Source organism: Rhincodon typus, chromosome 3, assembly GCF_021869965.1.
Source record: "Rhincodon typus isolate 14 chromosome 3, sRhiTyp1.1, whole genome shotgun sequence".
Taxonomy (NCBI): Eukaryota; Metazoa; Chordata; class Chondrichthyes; order Orectolobiformes; family Rhincodontidae; genus Rhincodon; species Rhincodon typus.
This window is the reverse complement of record NC_063334.1, coordinates 46,287,954-46,295,569: the sequence shown is the minus strand read 5'-3', so window position 1 is coordinate 46,295,569 and position 7,616 is coordinate 46,287,954. Positions and strand designations below refer to the sequence as shown.

Here is a 7,616-nt window from a genome sequence, read left to right as displayed (position 1 = left end):
GGCTATGTGGTAATAAGGCCTGGTGCATGGGGTAGGGGCTAGGACATGGGAGAATTTATGGAACTCGATATTGACTGCAATATTGAGGGCTGCAAGGTCCCCAAGTGGAAAATGAGATGTTATTCTTCTAGCTTGCATTGAACTTTGCTAGAACGCTGCAGCAAGCCAGAGACAGACATGTTGTTTTGGGAACAGGGCGGTGCGTTAAAGTGGCAGGCAATCTGTAGTTCAGGGTCTTTTTTGCAAGCAGAACGTAGATGTTCTGCGAAGTGGTCACCTAGTCTATGCTTCGTTTCCCCAGTGTAGAGGAGACCACATTGTGAGCAGCGAATGCAGTAGACTAGATTCTGGGAAGTGCAGGTGAAGTGTTGCTTCACCTGGAAGGTATGTTTGGGCCCTTGGATACTGGGGAGGAAGGAGGTAAATGGGCAGATGTTGCACCTTCGCTGGTTACAGGGGAAGGTGCCGTAGGGCTATGGAGGGGTGTTGGGGGTGAAGGAAGTGTGGACCAGGGTGTCCCAGAGGGAATGGTCCCTGCGGAAGGCAGACAAGGGAGGGGAGGGGAATATGTATCTGGTGGTGGCATCTTGCTGGAGGTGGTGAAAATGGCACCTGATGATCTTCTGGATGTGGAGTCTGGTGGGATGGTAGGTAAGGACAAGGGGAACCCTATCGCTGTTGCAGGAGAGAAGAGAAGGGGTGAGGGTGTTTGTCGATTTTTATGAGGAGGTAGAAGCGAGCTGTGCGGGGCTGGGGCACTATCAGCTTGGAAGCAGAGATGGGTAGATCACCGGATGAAATGACATCAGTTACCATAGTAGATATAATGCCTTGATGTGTCATGGTGGGGTCGTGGTCCACGGGAAGGTAAGAGGAGGTATCTGAGAGTTAGCGCTCAGCCTCTGCAAAGTACAGGTCAGTACACCAGGCTACAACAGCACCACCCTTATCGGCAGGCTTAATAACAAAGTCAGGGTTAGATCTGAGTGCATGGAGTGCAGTCAGTTCGGAGGGAGATATGTTGGATTTCGTGAGGGGGCAGAGAAATTGAGGCAACTAATGTCACATTGACAGTTCTCAATTAACAGATCGAGTGCAGGTAAAAGGCTGGAAGAAGGGGTCCAGGTGGAGGGAGAGTGTTAGAATTGGGAGAAAGGGTCTGTGGGACGGTGAGAGGACTCTTGTCCAAAGAAATGAGCATGGACGCGAAGACGGCAGAAGAAGAGTTCAGTGTCATGTCGTGCCCGAAATTCATTAAGGGCCTGTACTTCCCCACTTCCCCCCTTCCTGTAATGACTCCATCCCATTCTCTCAGTTGCTCCGTCTCCGTCATATAGGTTCAGATGAGGCCAACTTCAACAAGGGAGCCTCCGAAATGTCCACCTTCTTCCTCAACCGAGGATTCCCAGCTCCGTGGTCGACAGGACCCTCAACCGGGTCTAACCCATCATCTGCACTTCCGCCCTCACCCCTTCTCCTCCCTCCTGCGACAGCGATAGGGTTCCCCTTCTCCTTACCTACCATCCCACCAGCATCCACATCCAGAAGGTCATCATGCACCATTTCCACCACCGCCAGCAAGATGCCTCCACCAGACACATGTCCTCCCTTGTACAACATCCAACATTAAAATCCTCACAATAATAATTTAAAGGGACATCATTTTAAGGACATTAAATTTGGTGGGTTTGGAAAAGACAAGTTTGTATTTTTAACCACAACATTATGTCCATTTGATACTTGTCTGCCTTCCGCAGGGATCGTTCCCTCCTGGGCACCCTGGTCCACACTTCCTTCACCCCAAACACCCATCCACAGCCCTATGGCACCTTCCCCTGTAACTGGTGAAGGTGCAACACCTGCCCATCTACCTCCTCCCTCCCCAGTATCCAAGGGCCCAAACATATCTTCCAGGTGAAGCAACACTTAACCTGCACTTCCCAGAATCTGGTCTACTGCATTCACAATGTGGTCTCCTTTATATTGGGGAAACGAAGTGTAGACCACTTCGCAGAACATCTATGTTTTGCTCGCAAAAAGACCCTATACTACGCGTTGCCTGCCACTTTAACCACCGCCCTGTTTTCTGACCAACATGCCTGTCTCTGGCTTGCTGCAGTGTTCTAGCAAAGCTCAACACAAGCTAGAAGAACATTACCTCATTTTCCTGTTGGGGACCCTGCAGCCCTCCGGACTCAATATCGAGTTCAATAATTTTAGGGCCTAAACTCTCCCATATCCCAGCCCCCTACCCCACACACCAGGCCTTATTACCACATAGCCTGCCATTACACACTACCTTTATTAGCCACTAATAGTCCCCATTAACAACCTGATTGTTATCAACTCTGTCTGTCCAACTGCTCTTCTCTCTCTTTATGCTCTATCCTATCGTCTACTCTCTACCCATCCTCCTCCCCTTTTTTCTGCACGTAAACTGACGCTTTCCCAGCCACCATCAGTTCTGAGGAAGGGTCACCAGACCTGAAACGTTAACTCTGTTTTTTCCTTCACAGATGCTGTCAGACCTTAAAACTCTCAAGTCTGAGAGCGATGGGCCTTTGTTAGGTAAAGATTGAGAGAAAGTGCACAGTTGAGATAATGAGACCAGAGTGTGAAAAGGGACAAATGCCATGTTGGGAATTTGTTGCAGCCATAATTCCATACTCATCAGGAAAGTGGGCAGGAATGACATGGCACTTTTTACATCTTTTTCCAGCTGCCAGTGGATGAGTGTTCTTCTGTCGCGAAGATGTATTTACTTCAGCTATGCAAATTAATAATTAATTAACTAACAAAAGAAATAAAAGATACGGCAGGGCTGGTGGAGTGCTGTGACTGCAGCATTGTGGGAATATGTGGAATTCAGTGCATTCCAGTATAACCTTATCTGCGGCAAAACTTCTTCTCATAGTTTCTAAGATCGAGTCTGAGTTGCAGCCATTGCAGAGCACCAGGAGGAGTGAATTAGCTACTTGTTTTATTCCAGGAGACTTGTGCTAGTTAGAACTTCAGAGTTGGACAATGATCAGAATTGGAAAGATATGACTGATTCGGGCAATATGGGGATCCAGCAGGTATTGATGGAGGAACTTCAATCCTTGACATTGCCCAACAGGTAAGAGGTGCTTATTAAGTATGTGGATGAGGAGAAGGACTGCAGGGTGACTGACACTATGACATGGTATGTCTTTTAAGAGGGGTGAGTGAAAAGGAAAGTGACCAGGAGCTCAAATGTTGCATTAAGGCAGATGGAAAGGAGAAGTTATGTTTTGCTGAGACAGTTTGATTTGACAGAGTCCAACCTAACTAAAAGAAAAGGACATACATAAAAACTACAAGTGGGAGTCAGCCTGAATTTAGCAGCTCAGTTGGCTGTTAAAGATGTATCTTTAGGGCTGCTGCAAAGTTTGCTTTTTATCATGTTCAAATCTTCATCAGTGCAATTCCTCAGGGAAGGGAGCAAAAAGGAAATGCTCCCATCAACATTGAGAACTTCACCACTTGTACAGTACATCAGTGACTGATGTGTGGGAACTGCACATTGTCTCCAGGCCCCTCCCCAAGGGACGAGTAAGCCAGCTGACTAGTGACGCAAGAAGCTGCATGGAGTGTGCAAGTTCAGACCTCAAAGTTCAATTTCAGGCATTTCAGAAAAAACACTGTTTGGTGCCCCTTCAAGAATTTCTGACTGCTATCATTGTAGAATGTTGCATGAACTGTGCAGGTAGTTTCTCACTTTTCCGCCTGTCTCCAGCAACTGTTCTTCATTCAAGTACCTGTCCAAATGTCTTTTAAATGTTGTATTTACTACTTCCTCTGATAGTACATTCTACATACAAACCACCGTCTGTGCGTAAAAAGTAGCCCCTCAGTTCCCTTTTAAATCTTTCTCCTCTTACTTTAAGAATATGCCCCCAAGCTTTGAACTCACCACCCCAAGGAAAAGATCTTTGTGATTCACCTTATCTATGGCCCTCATGATTTTATAAACCTTGCTAAGGTCACCCCTCATTCTCCTACATTCCAAGGATTAAAAGTCCTATCCTGGCCAACCTCTCCCTATAACTCAGGCCTATGAGTCCTGACAACATCTTCCTAAATCTTCTTTGCACACTTTTCAGTTTAACTATGTCTTTCCTATAACAGGGTAACCAAAACTGTACACAATCCTCCAATGACTTGTACAACTGTAACATAACATCCCAACTCCTGTACTCAATGCCTCGACTGATGAAGGCCAGCATGCTAAATGCCTTTTTCACCACCCTGAATACCTGTGATGCCACTTTCAATGAACTATGTACTTATAATCCCAAGTCCCTCTGCTCCACAACAGTCCTCAGGACCTTATCATTTACTGTATAAGTCCTACCTTAGTTTGACTTTCCAAAGTGCAACAAGTCACACTTATCTGGATTGAATTTCATTTGCCAATCGTCAGCCCACTTCCCCACCTGATCAAGATCCCTCTGTAATTTTTCATAAGCTTCCTCGCCATCAATGATACTTCCTAATTTTGTATCGTCTGCAATATTACTAATCATGCCTTGTACCTCCACATCCAGATCATTTATAAATAACAAATAAGAAAGGTCCCAGCAGCGACCCCTGTGGCACACCACTAGTCACAGGTCTCCAGTCCAAGAAACAACCTTTAACCATCACTCTCTGCTTCCTACCATCGAGCCAATTTTGAATCCAATTAGGTAGCTCTCCTGGATCCCATGTGACCTAACCTTCATGACTAGCCTGTTGTGCAGGACCTTGTCAAAGGCCTCACTAAAGTCCACATGGACAACATTCACTGCCCTACCCTCATCTATCGTCTTGATTACCTCTTCGAAAAAACCTAAAAGATTTGTCAGACATGACTTACCATGCCCAAATCCGTGCTGACTATCCTTAATCAGCACTTGACTGTCCAAACGTTGGTTGGTCCTGTCCCTCAGTATTTTCTCCAATAATTTCCCTACAAATGATGTCAGGCTCACTTGCCTTTGCTACCTTTCTAATGGAACAATATTAGCCACCTTCCAGTCTTACAGAACTTCACCATTGGCTAAAGATGAAGCAAAAATCTCTGTAAGGACCTCTGCAATTTCTTCCCTAGCATCCCACAATGTTCAAGAGTGGACTTGATCAAGCCTAGGGGATTTATCCACCTTAATGTGCTTTAAGGATGCAAACACCTCCTCTCTGGTAATGTGTATGTAGTCCAAAACAGTCTCCTTGTTTCCCTAGCATCCATGGTTCGCTCCTCAGTAAACACTGAGGAGAAATATTCATTAAAAATCTCCCCCATCTCCTGAGGCTCATAGAAAGCCATGGTGATCTTTAAGGGGATCTATTCTCTCCCTACCCACCATTTTACTCTTAATATAGCTATTAAACCTCTTGGGATTATATTTAACTTTATCTGCCAGATCAATCTCATACCCTCTTTTTGCTCTTCTGATTTCTCTCTTGAGTGCGCTCCTACGCTTTTTATAGTCATCTAGGGATTCACTTGAGCCCAATAGCTTAAACCCAATGTATGCCTTCTTTTTCCTGACCAGAGCCTCAATATCCTTCGTCCCCCAGGGATCCCTAAACCTGCCAGTTTTTCCCTTCACCCTAACAGGTCCCTGCTGTCCCTTGACTCTTGATATCTTTAAAAGCCTCCCATTTGCCAGTCATTCATTTTCCTTCAACAGACTCACCCAATCAACCACTGCTAGATCCTGCCTAATGGCCACAAAATTGGTCCTGCTCCAGTTTAACATCTTAACCGGTGGACCTGTCCTATCTTTTGCTATAACTCTGTTAAAACTAAGAGATGATCTCAAAGTTTGGATTTCAGTTGACTCCTGGCAATTGTACCTGCTAGATTTGGGTTTTGGGAATTCTTAGCAGTCAGAGACCTCATTCCATGCCAGTGACCATGCTTGGCGACAAATAGATACACTGCCCTCCGAGGCCAGACAGAAGCTCCAGACCAAGGCTGGGACTGGGCCTAAACCTCACCCAGTTCCATTACGTTCAGACTAGAGCAGCAACAGGAGAGCTATGCTTTTGTAATTGATTACAGAACTGGAAATTTACAAATGAGAAAAAGCAGGAATCAGAAGAGAATAAAAGTCTGGATGTGTTTCAATTCGACTTCAGTTCTTTGGTATCCTGCAAGTCAATTATAGACATGCCAGAAATGTTGATTTCATCGATAGTTGTGCGGATCTCCCAAAAACTCTTGCAAAATGCTTCAGATTACACACAAGAACAAAAATTTCTTAGACAACAAGGTGCAGGGCTGGATGAACACTGCAGGCCAAGCAGCATCATAGGAGCAGAGAGGCTGACGTTTCGGGCCTAGACCCTTCATCAGAAAAGGGGGAGGGGGAGGGGGTTCTGAAATAAATAGGGAGAGAGTGGGAGGCGGATAGAAGATGGATAGAGGAGAGGATAGGTGGAGAGGAAACAAACAGGTCGAAGAGGCGGGGATGGAGCCAGTAAAGGTGAGTGTAGGTGGGGAGTTAAGAAGGGGATAGGTCAGTCCAGGGAGGACGGACAGGTCAAGGGGGCGGGATGAGGTTGGTCGGTAGGAGATGGAGGTGCGGCTTGAGGTGGGAGGAGGGGATAGGTGGGAGGAAGAACAGGTTAGGGAGGCAGGGACGAGCTGGACTGGTTTTGGGATGCGGTAGGGGGAGGCGAGATTTTGAAACTTGTGAAATCCACATTGATACCATTGGGCTGCAGGGTTCCCAAGCGGAATATGAGTTGCTGTTCCTGCAACCTTCGGGTGGCATCATTGTGGCACTGCAGGAGGCCCAGGATGGACATGTCGTCTGAGGAATGGGAGGGGGAGTTGAAATGGTTCGCGACTGGGAGGTGCAGTTGTTTATTGCGAACCGAGTGTAGGTGTTCTGCAAAGCGGTCCCCAAACCTCCGCTTGGTTTCCCCGATGTAGAGGAAGCCACACTGGGTACAGCGGATGCAGTATACCACATTGGCAGATGTGCAGGTGAACATCTGCTTGATGTGGAAAGTCTTCTTGGGGCCTGGGATGGGGGTGAGGGAGGAGGTATGGGGGCAGGTGTAGCACTTCCTGCGGTTGCAGGGAAAAGTGCCGGGTGTGGTGGAGCTGGAGGGTAGTGTGGAGCGGACAAGGGAGTCACGGAGAGAGTGGTCCCTCCGGAAAGCAGATAAGGGTGGGGAGGGAAGATGCTGCTTGGCCTGCTGTGTTCATCCAGCCCTGCACTTTGTTGTCTTGGATTCTCCAGCATCTGCAGTTCCTACTATCTCTGATTCAACAAAATTTCTTTCTCAGTATTCAAAGAATTTACAACTTCTGCAAATCGTGAATGAAATCTTTTCTGCAGGTGGTTCTTTCTCCCTGAAGTTACCCCTACAATCCTGGTGGGTTCTAAACCTGATGAGATTCTAAAGATTAGCAGAGAATCTCGACCTGGGTGCTCAGTAACTACCTACAACTGTGTTGTGAAATGTAGACGTATTGTTATGCAATCTATTGCTTTCTTTCAATCTTAATGTTTTTCTTTGATTCTTTCACGGGATGTGGGCATCCCTAATTACTTGGAACTGAGGGCAGCACAATGGCTCAGTGGTTAGCACTGCTG

At 46.6% G+C, this 7,616-nt stretch overlaps 1 protein-coding gene across 5 annotated transcripts in view; it reads left to right on the top strand.

The window, feature by feature from the left end:
- frem1a (Fras1 related extracellular matrix 1a) overlaps positions 1-7,616 on the top strand; it is a 284,482-nt gene that overhangs the window by 40,239 nt on the left and 236,627 nt on the right. The window lies entirely within an intron of this gene.